At 37.2% G+C, this 25,239-nt stretch overlaps 1 protein-coding gene across 16 annotated transcripts in view; it reads right to left on the reverse strand.

Moving 5' to 3' along the window:
• The window catches only part of NRG3 (neuregulin 3), a 1,130,076-nt gene that overhangs the window by 609,607 nt on the left and 495,230 nt on the right, over positions 1-25,239 (reverse strand). The window lies entirely within an intron of this gene.

Genomic DNA, 25,239 nt, shown 5'->3' on the forward strand with positions numbered 1-25,239 from the left:
GGTTCACTTCACCGTGCTCTCTTCTGCCACTATGCACTTGCATTATTGATCACACTCTCTGTTTTGTCCAATTACAACCTGAATGCAAAATTAGTCCATTTACCAGTCCTTTTCTGCAGAGAAGTAGAAAAATTCCTCTTTTCATTTCCTAGAGTTACTGTTTTTGGTCCCCTAAACTCTTGATGCTAGCAGACCTCTAGGTCAAGACAAGTAGCTTTCTGCAATAAGTTGGTTCATACACTTTATTCAAACTACATATTTTTGAAAGTAAAAGGGCATGATTAATAATTATGTAGGTGTGAAAGTGTAAACAAGGAGTGTCGTGGGCAAATCAGATGCATACGTAGGTCCCCCAGTTAAAGAGAATTTTCCCTAAATGATTTGTAAAGAATGTAATTCTTCTTCAAGATTTATTGAAATTTCCCTCCTAAGAATCCTCTTTTACCTAAAAGCTTATGCTGGAGAATGTCAGTAAATCATTTTGAGAACAACCCCCGCCCCACCCCCCAAAAAAAAACCACAAACAAACTTGACTTTAACTCAAGTAAAATACGGCTTTCCCCTAAATCATATCACCTAAATAGTGACATAGGGAAATGCCATTAAAGAAAGTAGAGGCAAAAATTTCAGAGATGGCCTTTTGAAAATGGATCACTAAGAGCCAGAAAACTTAACCACTATTAGTGGTGAAGGAAGGTGACTTACGGTAAAAAATATCACTAGTGGACAGATAGGTTTGTACTCTTGTTTAATTCCCATAAAAACGCATTGAGGTAGGTATGTTCAATGCACTACATAGACAGTAAATTGAACATCAGTGTGGTTAAGTGACTAGCTGTAGTTTTGACTGAGTGGAGATTAAAACCACCGTTTATCTGACTTGTCGGAGACAGGCCACAGTACAATAAATGGCCCAAGTAGCCGCTCTAATGGGCCTGTCACACAGCATTTCTGACAGAATTATCTTTCAAAATTGAGAGTTGTTGTTATCATACATGTTAATATCAATGACTTCATAAAGTCAAACTCTATATGTATTCTCATCTCCCTAAGACCAGCTATTGTTCTGGTACATAATAGAAACTTTTTTTAACCTATTTTAAGTCCGGAAACTACCCATATATACATATATGAGTGTGTATATATGTATAAAGTTATTTACTGGATATTATCTGTAATGTTGATTTCAAAATGTGCCTTCATTTTATTAATTCAGAATATTAACTCATATATTCACCAGTTACACTCATTTGTCTACTGCCATATAAAAAGTACACACCAATGTTTGTATTTTTTCTCCCTGTTAAAAATAGCTATCTGGCTGTTGAAAATATATGTGGGATACTTGTTGCCTATATAAGTTAATCTGAACAGAATGTTCTCTGAAGAATAAATGAGAACAATGCATAAGGATATGAGAATGTGAAGTAAAATGAGAAAATCTCTTTTAGCAAAGTATTTAATCTCCTATGAATCCTAGGCAGTGAAAGGTTGAGAAAGGCATGACCTTCCGCTGCAGAGCAAGGTTTACTGAGGCATTGACTCTTCAAAGTTACACTGACACAGTGATTTTTATTTACAATGAAGCTATTCCTATCAGCATGGACAAAGCAGAAATTTGCGAGTTGAATTCTGATTTGCATTGTAGCATTTTATACTTATATATATATATGTACGCTCCCACCTGCTCATCAACAACATGTTATCCAACTTTGTTCTTTGCCATTCTGACAGGTAAAACTATATATTATCTCTGTATAAATGAAGTGGATCTGCATTCTTTCCAAAGCAAACAGAGCATTCCTTCACAGAAACAAATGTAATTTCTGGCTTTATATTAATGTTAAAATAATCCCTTTATCTTATTTTGATTTAATTATGAACTTACATTTTTAATGGAAAGTCATTCTAGAAGAAAGATGATGGGTGAGTTCATGGTCAGGGAAGCTGATGGACAGCCAATTCTGAGGTCATTGCTGATGCATGTATAGAATTCACTGTCCCATTCTAATTGACTTGGTAGGGACAGCTAATTTGCATGCTAACGTGAGGGTTCATCTATTAAAAGTATTAAATTTACATCTGTTTTCAAGCTAAAAAATGTTCAGATTTGGTCAGTCTTTCCTTTTCTTGTTTGTTAGGGTACATTCACTGGCATTCTGAAAAACAAGAATGTTATACTGCCCACAGCTGGAAGACGGGGGAAACGGTCCATGCATCACCTATGACAATGCCAGCCAACCAGCTTGGCAGTGCCATCACATGCATAACTGGAAATAGAAATGACAATCAAAGCAGTTGTGTGCATTCCATTCTTTCCTCGAAAATACAATTTAAGACAACAAGGAGATTGGAATTAAAAGCATATATATTTGAGTGTTTTATGATAAAATATAAGAGGAGTTAAAACAAGTCAATATAAGTTTAAAAGTAAAAGCAGTTCTGTTTTCATTTTCCACAAGAAAAAGAAAATAAAATAAAGCTAAAGTATGTAACATAATTGGCAAAAATGAAATATGACATGGTGTATTGGAAAAACCTGTCAAGACTGGGTACGATGGCTCACGCCTGTAATCCCAGCACTTTGTGAGGCCAATGCGGGCAGATCACTTGAAGTCAGGAGTTTGAGACCAGCTTGACCAACATGGTGAGACCCTGTATCTACAAAAAATACAAAAATTAGCCGGGCATGTTACTGTGTCCCTGTAATACAAGCTACTCAGGAGGCTGAGGTAGGAGAATAGCTTGAACCCAGGAGAAGAAAGTTGCAGTGAGCCGAGATTGTGCCACTGCAGTCCAGCCTGGGCAACAGAGCAAGCCTCCATCTCATAAATAAATAAATAAATAAATAAATAAATAAATAAATAATAAAAGAAAAAGAAAAACCTGCCAAGACTGAACTAACTCCTGTGTTTAGAACAACAGCCTCCAAGAAGTAATTTGATAAGACATATTAGTGAGTAGTTATTTTTAATGTGTCTTTGCAAAAGTGGATCTTTCAGAGTATAAAGGAAAGTAGTAAAAATATCTTCGATACAAGTCAATTTTTTATGACCTTTGAGATTAAATGTTCAATAAGATTTCTTTAGAGAAAATGAGAAAGAAATAAGAAGAGGAGAAGAGTTGAAAATGTTTCTATGAAGACTCTTGTCCCTACCTTAATTTAAACCAAAATTAAGAATTTATGATGACAATGAGACCTAGGCTGAATATTTCATTCTGCAGCTTAACTTCTTCTGATTTATGATTTTTGATAAATACACAATTAACAGTTTAATATCTAAATAAACCCACGCCATTCTATTGTTAATGTTTGTATTATTTATCTTCTTGCATAAAAAAGACTTTTAATAAGGAGCCATATTACAAGCAATGGTATATATAGCAAAATGCCAAAGAACACTTTCATGCTTGAGAATTTATATAATTAAAGTTTCAATGCTTGCAGTTATTAACCTTTTCATTTTCCTTTAAATATGTATGGCCTTTTAAAAATGCCCATGTTAGACTTATTCTAGACCAGAGAGGGTAGAATAATGAAGATAAAAGTAAACAAATGTGCTTAAACTATATAAAAATTTATATTTGATGGAAAACCCTCATGGAAAAATGATTTCACTGATGTGATCTTTTTTCCTTCAACTGAATTATCACTTGCTAGTATTACTCTATATATATCTTTTTTTTTTTGTAGTTAGCAGTTTTACAATCAAATGCTCCTAATTGCAAAAATAAATATCTGCTCATTTTAAGACAACGTGAGAAGCAGAAATGCGATTTGATATCCAAAACGTTATGTTTGGCTTTTGCCTTTAAATTTTTGTTTTTCACTATACCTCTTGCCCCTTTACAATTTTCAAAAGGACAACCCATTTTATAAACACACCTTACTAAGTATTTTTAAATAAAATTTGTATCCTATAATTGTATCTAAAATCATATAAATTTACACTCTATAGCAACAATCCCTTCTTAATAGCAAAAATCCCCAATTTCATATACTTTCATATACTTACCTATAAAATATTGCCTCTTATTCTTTATATAGATTCTCTCTATTTTTAATTACGTTTAATCTAATTCAACCTCAGTGAAGAAGAAAAACTATAAGAAATGTTTTGGAAAAGGTGCTTGTTCCACATCATTTGAGACCTGCCTACCAGTGAATATAATTCTATACACTTTGCATATTAATGGCACGATAGTTGCTCAGGAAGTATTTTTTATATCTTTCCTCCAAGAGAACTTTGTAGCTATTATTGTTATTCTTGATTGTCTGAGAAGAAAACAGGTATAATAAATACAGTCAATAAATCTAAATATATAATGAAAAAACTAAAGAGCTTCTGCACAGCAAAATAAACTATCAACAAAGTAAACAAACCATCTACAGAAACAGAACAGGAGAAAACTTTGCAAAGTATGCATGTGACAAAGGTCTAATATCCAGTATCTATAAAAAACTTAAACAAATTAGCAAGAAAAAAATAATCCCTTTAAAATGTGGGCAAAGGACATGAACAGACATTTCTCAAAAGAAGACACACATGTGGCCAACAAACATATGAAAAAAGCTCAACATCACTGATCATTAAAGAAATGCTAATCAAATCACAATGACATACCATCTCATACCAGTTAGAGTGGTTTTGTTAAGAAGACAAAAAACGACAGATGCTGGTGAGGTTGTGGAGAAAAAGGAATCCTTTTACACTGCTGGTTGGAGTGTAAATTAGTTCAACCATTGTGGAAGACAGTGTGGCAATTCCTCAAAGACCTAGAGGCAGAAATACCATTCAACCCAACAATCCCATTACTGGGTATATACCCAAAGGAATATAAATCTTTCTATTATAAAGACACATGCATGCATATCTTCATTGCATCACTACTCACAATAACAAAGACATGGAATCAACCTAAATGACCATCAATGATAGACTATATAAAGAAAATGTGGCACATACGTACCTGGGAATACTATACAGCCATAAAAAGGAATGAGATCATGTTCTCTGCAGGGACATGGGTGAAGCTTGGGGCCATTACCCTTAGCAGCTGAATGCAGAAACAGAAAACCAAATACTGCATGTTCTCACTCATGAGTGGAAACTAAATAAGAACACATGGACACATAAGGAGAACAACACACACTTGGGCCTGTTGGAGGGTAGGGGTTGGGAGGAGCAAGAGGATCAGGAAGAATAGCTAATGCATTCTGGATGATGGGATGATCTGTGCAGCAAACCACCATGGCACATTTTTACCTATGTAACATCCTGCACATGTACCCCCGAATTTACAACAAAAGCTGAAAATTGAAAAATTGAAAAATAAAGTTTTATAGTTTTAAGTTTTACATTTAGAAAAAAAGAAAAACCCAAACAACCTAAAGACGTTTTTCAAATGGAAAAAAAAATCAGATGACACAAATGCGAATAAAATTAAATAAGCCTGTCAATATTAATACAATGGAATTAAGGTATTAAGTGAATTAATAATGACAGTTTAAAAAGTGATAAAATTATATTCAAAATTATCTGTCAAAAAGGTTTTATTTGAAAGGAATAGCAGATTAATGTTTAGTGATGCAGTAAAATTGTTTTTAAAATATTTAAGTATAGGAGAAGATAAATTATCATAAACACATTCACTTGATAAAAATAAAAAGACATAAAAGAATGAGAAACATATTTAACCAGGATCATTAAATAGTAAGAGTTTGAATTTTGTATCTGTGAACATTGAGTTTTTAATAAAACATTTAGAAAAATTATCATTTATTTAACTATTGTGAAAATTCTTCCTTGTTCTAAAATCAGCAAATTTAGCTGTAGAGATGTATAAATGCAATTTCTATGCTTATAGATCACAATCTCAGATTACTGTGACATAAACTTTGAGATATAATTTTAAATAGTAATCCCCTCTTTTATATGTTTAATCTCTTTACCAAATAACAATTGAGTGAAGGAGAAAATAAATAATAACGTAGTAACAATTCTATTAAATAAAACCACCAAACAAACAATTATACATAACTCACCCAAAACAATCATGGTGTTAAGTACTTTTATTATTAAAAATGTAAAAGCAAACAAAACATGTAACCTAATTTAACCAAAAATTACACAAAAATGAGTCAATGCTAAAGAAAATGTATTTTTTTGTAAAAGGAAAAGCATAAATCGTTTAAATAAGTAAATAAATTTAGGCATGAATTCATGGAATTTCTGATAGTATATGTAACAGCCTACTAAATACACTCATTTGGGGAAAGAAAATCTTAAACACTTAGGAGAGAGAAGCTATAAACAAATTTTGATGTTATGAAAAAAATTACATAAATGTATAATGCAGTCCTGAATTATAGAAAAGAAAAATGTTAACAGAGATGAGAATTGGGAAGCTGTCAAAAAATTACCCTACTGAAAACAAATATGGTAGATTCATTTATTGGAAAATTCATTTAAAATATAAACAAACTTTAATACCATTGTTAGACAAATTGCCAGAATATGTAAGGAGTAAATGAAGGCCGTTTTGAAGGTATTCTGTGAAATAAAAGCCAAGTGATATCTAATGTAATAAAGCTTTAATAAGAATGAGGTCAGGCCAATTTCACTAATGAATATTAAATTAAAGTCTTAAGTACATTATTAGAGGTTGCAATTAAGCAGTAGTATTAAATTCATCCTATGAATACAAGAATATTTCTATATGGGCAAAACTATTAGTTTAATACACCATATGAATGGCTTAATGAGAATAAAGTACTCCATTGAATGGGTTTTGATAAAAAGGACTATGCAGAAATTTATGTCTATGCCTAATAAAAATATATTTATATATATGCATTATGTATAAAATGCATAGATAAGCACTTTACAGTCTTATACACAATGAAGATACCTTTAATAAGCTTTATCATATTTAATATCGGTTTTGACTGCTGGATCAACAAAATAGTATGTGAGAACTGGATTTTTAAAAAATTAACAAAAGTCTATGAAATAAAGATGCACTATACTTATATTGCAGGATTACAGGCCTGCAAAAGGCAGACAATTCAAAATCTAACAGAAATGTTTAGTACATAAGGTAACTAGATGTAAGATAAAAATACAAAAATTTGTGCCTTTCCTTTATCATTGTAAAACACAAATATCACTGTTATCACATACTAGTTAAGCAACGAGAAGATTCTTGATAAAACAATTATTAAGGGATTTGAATGAGTCCATAAAAATCTATAAGCTACTAAAGAGAGTATTACAAAAACATTTGAATAAATACACAGAAATACTACATATGAGAAGGTTAAAATGAAACATCATAAAGATGAATATTTCTGACCAAGACTGGAAGGCAAAGCTATTAATAGTAATGATCCCACAGGTTGCAAATTTTTCTTTTCATTGTGTACTTTATAAACATAATAAAATTGTATTTCTATAAAGGTAATATAAATAAAACAATTATAAAACAGGAAAATATGTTTTTTAAAATTTTTAAATTATCAAATTATATTTGGATAAATTATAACAGTGAAGAAAAAGAACTGCTAGGAATTAAAATCTCCTAAAAGTAAAGCTAATTAAAGTAATATGAAATGGCATAGAAGAGCAAATACGGTTTAAACCAAACTAAAGAGAATGTTCATAAGCACACACATACACACAAATTCATGTGATAAGCAACACATTAACACAAGAAAGGAAAGAATTCATCAGCAATGGCCTTGCTGTGTTATCACCTTCTTGCTATGAAAGGCGACCATGTTCTCCAGTTTGTCCAGGACAGTCCCAGCTTATGCCTGTTTTCCAAGAGTATTGTTTATCGCATCTTACTCTCAAAGTTGTCCCATTTAGTGTGATAAAGTCTCCCAACCCGTGAGGCATAAGTGATAAAATAAAATATGAGAAAAGTTTATTAAGATATAACTCTCACAATTAGAGTAAAATATTAACTACAAAGTTACCTAGTTGTAAAAATCAAAGCAGGCTGGGCGCGGTGGCTCACGTTTGTAATCCCAGCACTTTAGGAGGCCGAGGCGGGCGGATTACGAGGTCAGGAGATAGAGACCACGGTGAAACCCTGTCTCCACTTAAAAAAAAAAAAAAAAAATTAGCCGAGCGCGGTGGCGGGCGCCTGTAGTCCCAGCTACTCAGGAGGCTGAGGCAGGAGAATGGTGTGAACCCGGGGGGCGGAGCTTGCAGTGAGCCGAGGTCGAGATCTCGCCACTGCATTCCAGCCTGGGCTATAGAGCAAGACTCTGTCTCAAAAAAAAAAAAAAAAAAAAAAAAAAATCAAAGCACAAATGAAATAGCTTTTCAGCCTTTCAGAGGTAATTATGTACACGTTGAGAATCTAAGCTCCGGAGGCTGATCGCCTTCCTGCTCTGTCTCTTGGATAAGTTACTTAACCTCTTTGTATTTCAGCTTCTTCTACTATAAAATGGGGTATAATAGCAATGTTTATTTTAAGGATTTTTATAAGGATTAAATAAGTATTTAGAATAGTGTCCAGAACACAAAAGGATCAATAGATGCTAGTTATTGTTATCTCTGTAATATTGTCACTTTCCATTACAACATATACCATTCTCAAAGAAGATCTTTAATCATTATCATCATCGTCATTAACATCACCATCACATACAAAAACCACCGTGTCAGAAAACGAAATGTACTGGATTCAGGAGCCCTCTATGCATCTTTAATTGATGGAATCTTCTTCCTTCCCCCAAAACAGCAACTATTATCCTGCCTTTTTTGATGACTGTTCCCTTGCTGCTATTTATAATTTTAAAATATCCTATTTTGACTGCTTGCCTTTCAACGTTGCCTAACAGAAGTCATACTGCATCGTCTTACAAATCTTGCTTTTTGCATTTAATATGATACTGCTGTGGTTCATCCCTGTGGTTACCTGTAGGTATTAGCATTGCTGATGGCATTCCATTGTACGAATGCAATCTGCCTGGCGTTCTACTATTAATGAAAATCTGACTGTTTCCATCAGGGATTACTACAAATGTTTCTTCTAGGAATTCTTGTCCATGTCTTCTGGAGTGTTAATATTAAGAATTTCTCTGGGAGAGGAAGTGATTAGTTACAGTATAGGTACATGTGCAATGTGACTGGTGGTAATAACAAACTGTTTTACAAAGTTGTTATACCAATGTGCACTTCTACTAGAATCCCTCAAAAATATGCTTTTCCAGTCAAATTATTTGACAAATTATCTTCATGTATCTGATACATGAAGATAATTTGTTTTAGTGTTAATCTGTACTCATTTCTATACAGATTCTTCATGTATCTGATACATGAAGATAATTTGTTTTAGTGTTAATCTGTACTCATTTCTATACTTTCCCATCTTTAATGACCCTTTAACTAATTGAAATCTGCCACCTTACCACATAGTACAATTCAAATAGTTCTTATTATTTTCTCAATTGACTTCTTGCTAAATCCATGGGTATTTCTACTGGATTGCTGCATTTGACATTGCTAATCACTCCTTCCTTCTTAAAATACTCACTGCCTTTATCTTTCACAACGATGCTGTATATATAGTATTTAGCACATTTCTGGGCAGATTATAGAATCTATAAATACTGGTTAACTGGAATTTAATTACCTTTTTTGTGAATAAGTTCCAATAAATCAAAAGTAATACATATTTTTAAAAGTTTTACCACAGTGCTATGTAATTGCAAAAAAAAAAAAAATCTAAACTGCTTGTCTATAGAGAAATGGTTAGAAATAGTGTGTATTTTTATCTGTGGAACATAACAAAGTCATTTTAAGAAATGAGTTACATCCTGGAAGCCATAAGTAAAAAGCTCTACATGTACACAAGTAAAACATGTCTTTTTTTAGACATAAAAAAAGAAATGAGGGTAAATATCCAACAAACTGTGGTTAAGCCTTGGTGAGGAGGATTGAGGAATGGTAACAAAACTTTTGCTCTCCTATTTCACACAATTTAATATTGAGTATTATAAAATCACTTTTGAAAATATTATAAAAGTAGTTGAATTTGTGGCTTTTTTGTTTTTCTTTTTCTTCTTTTTTTTTTCTTTTGGATTGTTCATTTTGTTGAATCTTCCCACCTTTCTTCAGGAAACCTTTTTTTATATCCTACAGACATCACTGTTAAGGCTTCCATTCCACTTGAAGTCTCCTGCTACGATGTCAGAGACAGTTTATGCCAAATCTCTGGTTTTATACTTCTGGCCCAGTTTACGTTGAGCTTCAAATGTAATATACATATATACAAAGATACTGATGTCCAATTAGAATTTCACACTCAATGTATTCAACCAGAGTCCTTCTTCCCCAAATTCTATATTTGAATCATAATATAAAATTCCATAAGAGTGAATATTTATTATACTCAATGTCTAAACACATTATAGCCCATGCACCACATATATCAATTCATTTAATCCTCATAATAGTCCGGTAAAGCAAAGATTGTTACTATTGCACCCATTTGTCTGTGGATTATCTTTTTCAAATCTATCTAGTGTTCTCTCAGTTCTCGCTTCTTTAGATCATTGCCTCTGTCTCCTTTTCTTGGTCTAAAGATTTTCTCTAATTCATGTTCTTTTGAAATAGTGCTGCTCCTCTGTCATTATTGGGGCCTGTGAAGTTCATTTCCCCCCGAGTGTTGGCTAATTTTTCAGGCAACGAAAATGTAAAAGGGGTCATGGTTAGACTTCCTTAGACTTGCAGTCCTCCTGGAGTGTTAAGAGTAGAAATGGGATGAGCTTGAAGTGAGAGTCACAGGTGGCAGGAAGTCACAGTTAACCCCTCTCCACACTACCAAACCATTTCTTAGGTCCAGGATTCATGTTCAATCTCCCAGGGGGAAGAAACACTCCTTTGGGTGCAGTCCATCACTTATCAGGATTTGGAGAAGGAAGGATGGGGAAATGGCTACCTGAGCCTAATTAGCCCCCATCTATGTCCCCTCTGCTCCCCATCCAGGAATACTACTCAGATCTTCTAGTGGCCTTATCCTTATAGCCTGAGCCTCCCTGGTGTGAGTAATATAGCACACCAGGCCACAGAAGAGGAGAAGCAAGAGAAAATTCCATCAGTGGCCAGGCGCCGTGGCTCATGCCTGTAATCCCAGTACTTTGGGAGGCCGAGGCAGGCAGATCACCTGAGGTCAGGAGTTTGAGACCAGCCTGACCAATATGATGAAACCCTGTCTCTACTAAAAATACAAAAATCAGCCAGGTGTGGTGGCATGCACCTGTAATCTCAGCTACTCGGAAGGCTGAGACAGGAGAATCACTTGAACCCAGGAGGTGGAGGTTGCAGTGAGCCGAGATCGTGCCACTCCGCTCCAGCCTGGTCAACAGAGTGAAACTCTGTCAAAAAAAAAAAAAAAGAAGGAAGGAAGGAAGGAAGGAAGGAAGGAAGGAAGGAAGGAAGGAAGGAAGGAAGGAAGGAAGGAAGGAAGGGAGGAAGATTCTATTAGCTCTTTCCCTATGTTACAGGGATCCAGGCTTAAATATACAAATTGGAGAACAACCCAGCTGCTTCTGCGTTGCCACATGGTAAAAGTGGACCAGTCTTTGCTGGCTTAGAGCCAGAGCTCCAGAGCCCCATGAGCTGCCTCCTGCTCTAGGTTTCAAATCACACATACTCCAAGTTCACAGCAGTTCCCGTCTCCCACAGAAGTGTTTCACTGGAGTTTCTCAGAATGTTTTCCATGTCTTAATGCTTTCCCTCTTTAATTTTTCCAGGTTGATGTTGGGGAGTGTGAAGGAGGTTTAACATTTAGGTAGAAACTCCTTCAATTCATTCTCTCCCCTACAACTATGCATATCTCCCTGAACAAGTAAGAAAAAACAAACGAAACGATCCTGTATCCATAATTTAAGAGAGTTCTAAAACCTCCACCTACCCTTAGTGACTGAAAGCTCAAGATTTCCCCTTCACTGATTATCCAGATATTAGATTTGTTTTCACTTCCTAGCCCAAACGCCTAGTGAGAGAAACGTGGCTGAATCTATCAGCTACACGACAGCAAGTGTTGTTACTGTAGCATTTGCCACAAGGTGGCACCAGTGAGAGAAGTGGTAATCCTCCAGAAATCCCAATAGAACCTGATTTGTAAGCTTTACTTGCAGAAATCCCAGCCTCCTAGGAGTATATTACACACGTTCAAAAGTCCAAAGCAGGGAAGCCAGGAAAGCCTGATTCACTTTTACCATGTGATGATACAGAAGCAGCGTGACTGTTCTCTAGGTTTAGATTTAAGCCCGGGTCACCATCTGACTCTTTCCTGGTCTCCTGGTCAGCTTCCCTTTGTGCTCTTCGTGTCGCTTCCTGCCATTGATCTCAATCAAGTCACTGCTCTTCTCAAATAAGTCCTGTTGACTTTGAATTCAGAAGGACATGGTTTAGAGTCTTGGTCTCTACCCTGCCAGAACTTGAGTATTATGTTACGTTATCCCTTGTTGGGCAGGCTGATGAACTCACGCATGTGCACATACACACACGCACACACACACCTCTTTCTCTCCCTTTCTCTCAGATTACTTACCCTCATCCTGCAGGACCATGATGCATATATGTCTCAGATTTGCAAAGCTAAGAGGCTCTGGTTAAATCAAAGAATACTTGCTGTGAGGCATCCTTGTTGTCCCTGCCTATATAGAGAATGAACTGGTAGCTTCTGAAGATGAAAATATATGACACGTGCATAAAATGAGCAAGTTATTCGATGGCTTAATACTCTTTACTGGTTTCTCACTGCCTTTAAAACATTCACTATTAAAGTAAAAATAAAATTTAAATTCACCTTATAGCCAAATAAAGAATACAAAGAATACACATTAATCAAAGACATAGGCATTAAATAATAAGGAGGGGCAAGCTTACACAGATTCAATCAGCAAATAAAAGCTTACTGAATGCAGGCAAGATGGATTTGGGTCAAGAGTCGTGAACATATTCATGTTCCTGAACCAAGTAATTTCACTTTTAGTATTTAATTCCAAAGAAGCAGTAGAAGATAAGTACTTCATCCATGTACAGGCTGCAATGAAGCACCTAGCATAGGCTAGACAGAGAGCAGGCACTCAATGAATATTCATAGAAGGAAGAGGCAGAATGGAAAGAGCGAGTATGAGAAGGAAAAGGGAAAGATGATCAGAAAGCTTGTCAACATGCAGCGATGGAAAACTTCACTAAACTTGGGTACGGTGACCAGCACAGTAACAGGTAACTTGAAGGTGACACTTACGGAGACCCATGTAGCCATGGGGAAATACGCCACAAGCGGTGTTAGTGGTAGCATGGGTGTTTGGGGAGCAGAATAAAAAGTCAGTCTCCTTCATAAGGACCACCTCTGGAAAATTCTGAGTGTGTAAAAGACCCCACGGGATAAACAGCATGATCTTTTGGCACAGTTGGTTTCACTCTACTGCTTATGGTAAAGTGAGGGTGAAATACCTATTTTGTGTTCTACCATTGTGATAAATGTGTTCATAAATAACCGAAACCCAAAGTTTTAAGGACTTGGGAAGCCCCAGTGGAGGCCTGTGGTAGAAAGGTAGAGCAGAGATTCTCCACCTGGGCTGCCAATGGAAATCACTTAGGCAGCTTTAAAACACACATGCCTTAGTCCCACTTACAGAGATCCAAATTTGTTTGCTCTGCATGTGGTCTGCTATCTGAATGTTGAATCTGGGCAGTTCAACTCTGCAGCCAAGGTGGAAGAGCTCCGGTGTAAAGCCTTACTAGACAAGGCCAGGTCCACGTTCAGCGACACCCCCTGGCACCCAGAGCCTTGTTAGAAACACAGAGTTTGAGCCCCACTCCAGACCTACTGAAACAGAATGTGAATTTTTAAAAGCTGCCCCGGTGAGTACATAGACACGCCAGTCTGTGAGGCACTGGCATGAAGGACTAACAGGTTTTCTTTGTGCTGTCTTTCCCCTGACAGTCACACCCTTCTTAATTTGGCATTTTATCTTTTGTGCTTCAAAACATAGAACAGCTATGTTTTCTCAGCAAATACTTGCTCTTTCTGAAATGTCTCCACTTTTCTTTGATAGAAATGCCATAAACGCATATACTGAAGCAGATGAAATTGCGAAGGATCACCTTGTTTCTTCATCTGAATTTAGAATTTGAGGAGACCTAGGAATTATGTTCAATCACGCCATTTCACAATGAAGACATTACGGTCCACTGGAGCTAAGATATTACCAAGGGTCACCCTGCTGGGAATCAGAAAAACTGAGGTTTAGAACAGATTTCACTAATCAGACTTGTCCCTTTGAAAAGTCCATGTTCCATTGTGAAATTCACTTAGCGTTGTGTCATGTTTACACATCACAGCTTTCCTAGTTATAAAAAAATCAGTAATTTTTTAAAGACTCTGGTGAGTTACTGTAGATGAACCTAAGTCCTGAAGAGGTGTGATGATTCACAACCTCTAAGAAGTGCTTCTTCATTCATTTATCCGAATGCTGCAGAGAACATTTTTCCACCAACTTAAAAGTTCTACTGTTTGGGAAAAATACCAGTTGTCCAGCCTAAACCTGCAAATAGCAAATGTGATATATAAAATCCCCCTGTTATAACAGAAACCTATGGAAACAGTTGGCTTATAAAACCATCGTGGATGAGATGGGCATGGGATGAAGTTGTGTTGCAGGTACCCAGAGATTATTTGGTAGGCATGTGAACTAGCAGGGTAACTAATACAGATAAACAGAGGTTTCCATAAGCTTCACAAACATACTTGCAAGGGTATGCAGGAAAGCTTGCTCTGGCATAACTGCCGGGCTGCACAGTTGGAGCTGGAGGGTGTACGGTAGTGGCAGAATTACGAAAGGACCCCTGGGGTGGGAATAAGGGTGCTATTGTGAGTTGAGCAGCAAGGCTTAGTTCCTCAGTGCTCCAAGTGTGGCTGTGGACCCGCAGCACAGGCATCACCCGCAACCTTGTTGGAAACACAGAATCCCAGGCCCCGCCCCAGACCTACCACTGTACCTTAATCTGCAGTTGATCCCCACAGGATTCATACACTCACTAGAGTTTGACAAACATTACTATTATTCACTGTTTCCCAAATTGGTCTCAATAAGGAATGCATGATTATTGGGTCCCAGCTGATGATACCTAAATTAGAATCTTCAGAGGAAGATATTAAGAATCTATATTTTTAACCATGGCCTTTGGAGATTCTTATAATAAAGCAAATTTGACAAGATTGGAGGATCGAGAGCTTTATAGTCAGGCAGAACTGAGACTGGTGATCAGTCCTCCTACCTACTGGTGGGCGTCTTTGAGGAAGCGACCTTCCCTCTGGGAGCCTCCTTCTTGTCATGTATCAAATGTGGATACAACATTCCTTTGCATATTTAACATGAACACAAGGCAGGCAATTATGAAGCCATGTAGAAAGGGTGTAAGCTTCTGTCTTGGGCTTAGTAGGTTTGAAATAGAAGATTGATATTAACATTTCTGTCTGCTCTTTAACACCTCAAATTTGTCCTCTAAAAAATGAGGGTGGTAGGTATTTAGCGTATTTTTCATTGATTCAGTTTATCTTCACTGAGTAGGTGGTAGGTTCCGGAAGCACAGATGAACTCAAAGTCTAGTGGGAGAGTCAGGTAGATGAACAGAAACATTATAATATATACAGAGGTTTTGTTCACAAACGAATCATTTCATACATCCAGATAATGTTTTGGTTAGCTTGTAGGGGGAAGAGATCAAAGCTACTATTTAATATCATTAAAATAATCACTATTTCTTTCACATATGTTAACCCAGGCAGAAACGAAAGAGCTTTCTAGTGCACTGAAAATAAAACCTTGTCAAAGAAAATAAGGCTTCCATGTGACTTTGATTGTGACTATAAATTAGCACAGGAGAACACCCCAAACTGTGGCAAAATCATGACCTTATTTAAAGTAGATGCTTTATCAGCTCATCTTTTCTGCCAATTCTTTCCAACCTCATGTTTTTCACTCTCCCTTGTCCTATTATTAGCCTCTATTTCATAACTGCTGTAGAATATGTTTCCTCCAGCAGTGGAGCTACCCACTGATACACTAGCCTGAGCCTCAAAGCTGAAAGCTGAGAGTTCCTAATTGAATTTCTGCCCTTCAGGAGCACAGGGTCATTGGGATTCACCTGCTGTTAGAGGACTCCAGGGAGGCTAGGCTCTGAGCATACTGGCCTCTTGGCATTGCCTTTGTGTCTCCACATCCGCATCTCCAAGCATCCCGACTGCCCCTAAGCCTGGGGTCTGTTTGTTTAATGTTCTACTGCTGAATTAATAACTCCTTTCTCTGACGTTAGCTATAACTGTATTTTGGATTTGTTTAAATCAGAAAGTAGTATTTGAGAAACTAGAAAGCCACCCTGTTTTAGGAACTCTTACGGACTTTCTTTCTCTGAGCTCTGCTGTATGTATGTGTTGCTATATGTGCCAATACGGTAACCTGCTGCCTCACCCATAGCAAGGTACATCCTTTACAGTTATCTTACTTTCACTCTACGGGAGCCTCGCAGCAGCTCAGTTAGAGAAAAGAAATACTACCCAAGAAAATGTCGAACATTTCCACTTGAATGTGCCGGTAAGTATTCCTAAACTTTCATTATTCAACAATGATCAGGGATCAACACAGCCTTGAATGGATATGTTTCATTCTTGAGGAAGTAGAACTGAAAAATCATTTCCTATATCTAAAATGTTAATACAGTCCAGGTGCGGTGGCTCACGCCTGTAATCCCAGCATTTTGGGAGGCCAAGGTGAGTGGATCACTTGAGGCCTGGAGTTTGAGACCAGCCTGGCCAACATGGCGAAACCCCGTCTCTACTAAAAATACTAAAATTAGCTGAGTGTGGTGGTTCATGCCTGTAATCTCAGCTACTCAGGAGGCTGAGGCAGGAGAATTGCTTGACCCAGGGAGATGGAGGTTGCAGTGAGCCATGGCCCACCACACTCTGGCCTGGGAAACTGAGCAAGACTCAAAATAAATAAATACATGAATAATAAAATGTTAATACAATTAATGTTTGACTGGAACTATAAAATCATCTTTGCAAATATCCCATATATGTAGATAAAAGTTATACATTAATTTTGAATTTAAAAAATCTTGATTTCATAATTTAATCAGTGTGATATACTTGTTAGGCTTGAAGAATCATACTATTCTCTATACTTTCCATTCAGACAAATTCAGAGCTTGAGTGAAAGAAATTAAAAATGTCATCATCTTCTGATATGTTTATGAGAACCATCTGGACATGAGAGAAAAAATAATTCAGAAAGGAAGGGACCAATTGCATCAAAAATTTATGATATGAAGCTGATTACTTCTAATTGCATCTAAAGTAATTTTGAAATTTCCCTCCCCCTTGGATTTAAAGAGAAACTTCTCCAATAGCAGCTCAACTCTCCACGCCTTTGTTGGTCAGCAAGAGTAGGTTTCCAAAGGAGAAATAAAAGGGCTCTTATCTTTCCGAATACAGCTTAATGTGTTACCTCCTCTCCGAAGTACTCCCTGGCTTCATGAGCATTGATTTTTGGAATCTTCTATGCACACGTGAGTTTTAGGATTTAGATATGGTTTGTTTGTCCCCACATAATCTCATGTTGAAATTTGATCCCAAGTGTGGGAGTATTGGGAGGAGGGGCCTATTGGGAGGTATTTCAGTCAGAAGAGCAGATCTCTCATTAATAGACTGATGCCTTCCCGCAGAGGACAATGAGCTCTCACTCTTTAGTTCCCAAGAGAACTGTGTGTTGAAAAGAGCCTGGCACCTCACCACTGCCTCCTTCTTTCTTTGTGTGATCTCTGCACACACTGCTCCCCTTCACCTTCCTCCAGGAGAACCTGAGACCTTCACTAAATGCCAAGGCCCAATCCTGAACCTCCCAACCATCAGAATCCTGAGCCAAAGGAACCTTTTTTTTTCTTTATAAATTACCCAGCCTCATGTATTCCTTTACAGCAACACAAAACAGACTGAGACAATGAGCATAGCTCATATCTATCACAGACCTTGTCATATTGAATTGAACTAGAAAATATCCATCTCAACCCCCCTCTTATGAGTTTTTCTGAGAACATTCATCACTATATTCTTACCACTGTACAGTGGACTCGGAACATTGAAAATGCTTAATAAACATTGGCAGAATGATAAAAGAATGTATTAAATTGCCATTTACTTCTGAGTGTACATAAAATAGAACAAAAAGTGCCATTCTATAGCACTCACATATGGCATGTATATTTCTAAAAACATATTCCCCAAACCAGGTGTAATGCTCTCATCTTTTTTATTCTTTTAATTTGGTCCTTAATTTCTAATTTGATAGAACTTGCATGAAGGATTTTATATACTTGAGGTAGATATTTTCCCTCAGTTTATCAGCCTAGAATGCATTTCTCTATCATCCCAAGTATGAGCTTCACTGCCCAGTATGGCCAGGATCTGCCCTTTGTGGTCCCTTTCACATCAGAATCTGTTGGCTTCCCAGTGCTCATACAGCAAGTTATTGACAGGATGGAGCTTTTGGTCTCATTTGCCACTGAACCTCAGTGTCCTGCATGATGCCAGATACCTAGTAAATAGACTGTGTATATATGCATGTGTGTGAACATGTGTGTCTGTGTGTGTGTGTAAGGTGGATTTTGTTTTAAGTTGCCTCGAGTAGAAATATTTTCCTGATATTCATAAAACCACCAGAATCGCTGTGAGCATTAAAAAAACAAAACAAAACAAAACGTACTTTTAGAGATTTACTCTAAGATAAACTTTGGAAACACGGTCTTTGTCTTTTTTTTTTTTTTTTTTTTTTCTCTTATAAAACAAGGAATGCTTGGCCGTTCTGTCAATTTTTTAGTTTTCTCAAGTAATAGGCAGGTACAAAGGCAACTAAATAAAAGAGTAGTTGGATGTTAGCATGCACTGACACAGAGCTGGGGTACAGTGAAAAGAACGGATTCTAGGGCCCTCTCTTCCACCTTATTGATATGGACAGGAAACGGGAAAATACTGAGTTGAAGAGGGTGGTTCCCTGGTAAAGGCCCCACCTTTAAGCCTAGATACCCACATCCCTGAATGAGAATAGGCATTTCTGTTTTCATGCCCAAACAGTTGCCTTTTGGTTCTCCATTCCCCTATCCTGCCCCCATATAAACCCTGAATCACAAGCTCCAGAGCAGACTAGCAGACCACCAATGGCAGAACGACATGGCAGAGAAAGAGAAGAAGAGGGATGTCTGGATGCCAAGGGGAGTTCAGCAGGGGGTGGTTGGAGGAGTCTGGCCGCTGGGCAGCCCCACTTCAGGGGAAGATCACCTTCCCACTCCATCCCCACTTTCAATTCCCCAACCATCTTGCTGAGAGCCAACTCCACCACTCAGCAAAACCCTGCAGTCATCCTTCCAGCCCGCATGTGATCCAATTCTTCTGGGCCACTGGGCAAAAGCTTGGGATACACAAAGCTGTCACACTGGCCCCCTGCCCTTGTGATAAAGCAGAGGGTCTACTGAGCTGATTAACACTCAAGCCATCTGTAGATGGCAAAACTAAAAGAGCTTTGTAATGTGGAGGGCTGCAGGCATAGGCATCCACCTCTAGACAGTGCTGTGGAGCCAGAGCACTTGCCCCAGCCTCTGCATTGCCTGTCTGCATGCTCCTCCTTCCTTCAGGGGTTTCAGCTGTGAGGCCACCAAACAGGCGAGCCACACCCCTGTCATATGTCAAGGAACTCTCCTGTTCATTATCATCCAAAGCCTGCTAGGACTTAGTGACTCAGGAAACTCTCAGCTAATTTCTGCAAAGTGGGGATAACAATACAGAGGCTGTACATTCTGGTGAAAGTTACATTAAGAAAAATCCACAAAGTATATGACAGTCTTGTTTTTCTATGAATTTGAGCATCACCAAATTATAATTAGGTCAAGTATATGTCATACTCATCATGGAACATCCTTGGATTATGCTTATTTGACAGAGAAAGTTATTAAAATTTCCCATTATGCCTGAACAGTTTTGGGAGCTAAGCCAGGCACAGTGGCTCACACCTATAATCCCAGCAGTTTGGGAAGCCAAGGCAGAAGGATCACTTGAGGCCAGGAGTTTGTGACCAGCCTGGGCCACATACTGAGATCCCACCAGTACAAAAACATTAAAAAATTAGCCAGGCATGGTGGCGTGCACTTGTCATCCCAGTGACTTGGGAGGCTGAGGAAGAGGACACTTGAGCCCAACAGGTCAAGGCTGCAGTGAGCCATGACTGTACCACTGTACTCCATTGTCAGCCATAGAAGAAGAACCTATCTCTAAAAATAAGTAGAGTACATAAAGCCAGAGTTTAAGTGTCTCATTTTCAAGCAGTTTGAATTCCTGAACCACTGGGACAATAAAGGAGAGAATTTAGTGGGGAGGCAAAGCATGTAGAACCTGGTGTCAGCCTGCCTAGTCTGGTACACAAACACTGACATTTTGGTTTATGCATAAACATTGTGATTTGGCCCTTAAACCATCGTTCAGGTTTTTAAATGATGCTCAGAACAAAGTGAATTGGAAAGAAATAGCATGCTCAGGAACCCAGAAGTGCTGCCTGATGCTGTGAAACTCAGGCTGGAGCAAGTATACTTTCAGTAGCCCCAGAGATGGGCAGACCACAGAGGGACACGGCAAATTCCCTCACTGCCTCAGCAGAGTCCACAGAACAGCTGAGCCATCTTCATCCTGTTTTGAGAAGGTTTTATTGAAATATTTACCCAAGAAGCTTGCACGACAGGGCCTGTGGTACCACGGTTACTGTTTACATTTGTACTGATAGATCATCTCTGGCTAAAATAATATCTATGGATATGTTCTTAATTTTTAAAATAAATTTGGTGAAACAATCCATAATCCACTTAAACTACATAATTGTATCTGGGATACAAAATATTGCATAATCCTCTCTCTGTCTGCATGGGGGAAGCTTCCAGACTGTTCCATCCCTCACAAGATAGGGAACCCCTCATGCAGGAAGCAGGTGCCCAGTGAGGCAGCTCCAAAGGGAGCTGTCGAGGACACATCTGAAGGGTCAACAGCAGGAATGGCTTAAACAGTAGGTAGTAAGGAGTGTTTTTCCCATGTTTTTTCTTCAGACACTGTCAAAAGGGAGTGTTCCCCTAACAAAAGGTGGCCTCCTATTTCTGCTTATCTTTTAAGTTTACTAGCTGAATAATTACAATGATCCTTGATTCTAAAACGTGTTCTTGTGTACGATCTGGTATTACTGCGTTTTTAAATAATGTATCTGTGCCTGTTTTCTTTTATTCCCATTAGTGGATCTAAATTGAACTCTGTGCACAAGGCTCACTGTGCTGGGAGACTGTGAGTACCTACCAAGGAGTTCTGACACAAGTACGTTGATCTGTCAACAAAGCTATGGAGGTAAAATAACAACACCTGTAACTTACTATATTACACAGCACTTACTCTAAATTCCCTGTGTTTACTCAACACCAGGCACCTCAACTTTACCTATATCAAGCCTCAAATAATCCTGGGAAGTAATAATATTGTTTTTCCCATTAACAGATAAGAAAATTGAATCACAGAGAATATGTACAATTTATTTATTTCCTTTTTTTTTTTTTTTTTTTTTTTTTTGAGATGGAGTCTCACTCTGTTACCCAGGCTGGAGTGCAGTGGCATGATCTCGGCTCACTGCAACCTTGCAACCTCCACCTTCTGGGTTCAAGTGATTCTCGTGCCTCAGCTTCCCAAGTAGCTGGGATTACAGGCATGCACCACCACACCTGGCTAATATTTTGTATTTTTAGTAGAGACTGGGTTTTGCCACGTTGGCCAGGCTGGTCTTGAACTCCTGATATCAGGTGATCTGTCCACCTCAGCCTCCTAAGTTCTGGGATTACAAGCGTGAGCCACCACGTCCAGTTCAAGAATATGTATAATTTGTCTTCTAATAGCAGTGGAGCATTGAATCCAACCAGCCAGACCAAATAAGAATTATTAAGAAAACAGAAGACAAAAAGACAGCACTTTTTAAAGAGACTGCAAGGAAAAAAAATATTTTTATTTATCTTTTAAAAAATTTATCTTCTAAAAATATTTTTAGTTATCTATTTAAAATTAAATACTTTAAAGACATTATTACATAGTGAGATCTTCTTTAAATAATCAGACTAGTACAAAGAAAGTTTGATAAAGTTCTAAATGCTATATAAATTCTGAAGTCTATTGGCTATAAAAACACTCCAGTAATTTTCAAGGTGTTTTAGTTGCTAGTACTCTCATTATAAGCAATAAGGGACAGACCAAAATCAATTAGGTAATTTTAGGCTTTGCATAGCTACAATACCTTGCATTTATGTAGCATTTTACAACTTCCAATTGACATTCACATATATTATGGTCCAATGACTGCCAGGAAGGACAGTTATCATCATCCTCATTTTACAGCTGGTAAATAAATCATCATGGGAGCAAACAAAAAGAGTGCGTGCATGTCTGCGTGTGTGTATGAGATTGAATAGTTATACATAAACAAGCCTGGTCTTAAACCTTACAAAGGAGAGCAGCTAAAAGCTACATATCCAAAGCAATGTACTAATTGCCAGAGATCTGACACTGTCTAGGTAGAGTCGAACATGGGCCTTGCTTATCTTGGGTTCCATATTCGCTGCTAACATATCCTGCATTTAAAAATATTCCTTTTTTTATCATTTTCTGTAGGCGTTCATAAATCAGATAATTTTTATTTTATGCCATTAAGAATTTTAGTGCCTACATATTTTAAACACTGAAGCATACAGATAGCCAAACTTTCAGAAAACTATTTTGGGAAAGAATTAAGAAAAAAGTAAATCACTTCATTTTTTTTTTAATCATATATTTTCCACAAGTAAAAACTATAATTTTCAGTGTGTACATTTTCACATGAAAGTGTATTTTTCTTTTCCACACACACACAAAAAGTCAACAGGCTATTGTATTGTGTCACAAAATTGCAAAATCGACATTAATTTCACGTTATTGACACAATTATGGTCCCTTACATTAAGTAGGAAAGGAAAATATGTATACATAAACATGCTTATTTTATATGTATATTATACATATACATGCTTAAATATTTCCTTTAAACCTATGAAGAGTCATTAAGAAAAGAAACCTGGGAAAAATCAAGAAATGCTTGCAGAATGTAACAAATAATGGAAAATTGCTAATTTGTCAAAGTACTAAAATTAGCAATAGGAATTCTGAGTCCTGAGAATATACAGTAGACATGAATTCTCTGACATGTCCCGCCCCACATTTAAACTGAAGTCTCCTGTTAATTAAATAAGGCAGATGATACTGATACAATTTCTCTCACAAGATTCTTGCAACATGCTTTTCCTTGGTTTCAATATGACCATAAAGGAGAGAGGAAAGAGTTATCATATATATACATAGTATCTATTTCACATTCATAGTTTTCTATATGTTGCTTTCAATTCTTGCATCAAACTTTTGGGGCAACTATTAGACTATCTTAAAAAATTAAGTATTGAAGGTCTCATTAAATGACTTGCAAAAAATCATAGCCAGTAGAAAGCTGAGAAGAACTTTGAATTCAGGTCTCTCAGCTTTGAACATTCACATTTGCCTCCTGTACGTCTTACCCCAACTCACACAGGGAAGGTATTTTACATAAACATATTGGTGTCAATTCTTGGATAAAAAAGCAAACCCAAATCATAATGACCTCCTTAAAAAACACCATTTCCTGCTTCAGCTAGAGCCACCAATCACAGTAAAATAAGGTAATCTTTGGCTAATAACTAAATCCCAATCACAGAAGAAAACATTAAAATAAAGTAATCTTTGGCTAATAACTAAATGATGCGTTGGTTGAATGTGCTTTTTCACTTTTTTGCATGATACTTAAATATCCATATCCAAAACAAAGTACTAACTGCCAACTAATTTTAAGTATACCAGCTGGTCTGAAATACAAAGAGGTCAAACTAGAAGAGGCAAACCACTGCTTAAGTGTCATGAAATTACATAATTACGTTCATTGTGTTGTTTGTTTGCTTGCTTGCTGAGTTTATAAGACTATCATGACAAACTATGTCCACAGAGAAGAAGAATCATTACTTTGTTCATTTCCTCTTGTCAAAAGCAATCGGTAGACCACCTGTTATCAATATGGCTATTGCAAATTACTTAAATTATGTCTGGGCTATGGCAAACATTCTCATGAACATTTCTTTGATGAACTCGAAAATTCTTCTAAGGTTCTTCACCTTGTTATTAACACCATTCTGCAGGGACTCTGCAGCCTGGCCTGGATTTATAGATATTTTAGCCTTCATTCCCTCCTGTTGATGGAGTTCAGGGATGTGTGCCAAAACTCCATTTTCATTCTGACTTGCTTCAACCACAGGGAATCATTAGCTGCTGCTCTCAGAGCACTTACTGGAGAAGCATTTGATAAAGAGGACCCTCACTGAATGGAAGAGCTAATGGACCTCCAAAGTGACAGAGGAAAGCACTAACTGGGATGGTCCTATTATATTGTAGAAATGTCGTTACACAATGACCAATCAATTCTCTTAAAAATGGAAGCTTTTATTTCAAAACCAACTCAGAGAGAGCCAGTCATAATAGGGAGAAAACACTATTCTTAGGGTTCCCTTCCCCTTTCTCAATGGCTGCCCTCACTCCCCAACTCCTATCAGCATGTCAGATTGTGACACAGGCCATCAGTCCTGTTACCAAAGTATCACCCTGGGCAATGGTTGCTATTGGGCTGCCTTATTCTTTTTCCAGCAATTCCATATTTCAAGTGCTTCAAATATCTTCAAGTGAATTGCTTGGTTGATTTCCAAAATGGTCAGTACAGGTCAAATTCTGCTCAAATGCCATCCTTTCCAAAGTTTTGAAAATCCATTTTTGCAGGAAGGCTGGTGAAACATTTAATGAGCTTCAATTCAGAAGAGACACATCCTTTTTACCTGAATTTGGCCTTAAAACACATTTGGTCCATTCAAATGTGTAGTAGCAATCTCTTCTATTACAATGGCTACCTCTTTTCCCTCTAGTGCAATATATTATACATAGCACCATTGCCAAAATTTTTTAAATTTCTAGAAATGGCATAAAAATGAAAAGATCATAGAATATTATGATTTTATTCAGAATATTTTGATTTAA

The sequence above is a fragment of the Chlorocebus sabaeus genome, chromosome 9 (assembly GCF_047675955.1).
Source record: "Chlorocebus sabaeus isolate Y175 chromosome 9, mChlSab1.0.hap1, whole genome shotgun sequence".
NCBI classification, from domain to species: Eukaryota; Metazoa; Chordata; class Mammalia; order Primates; family Cercopithecidae; genus Chlorocebus; species Chlorocebus sabaeus.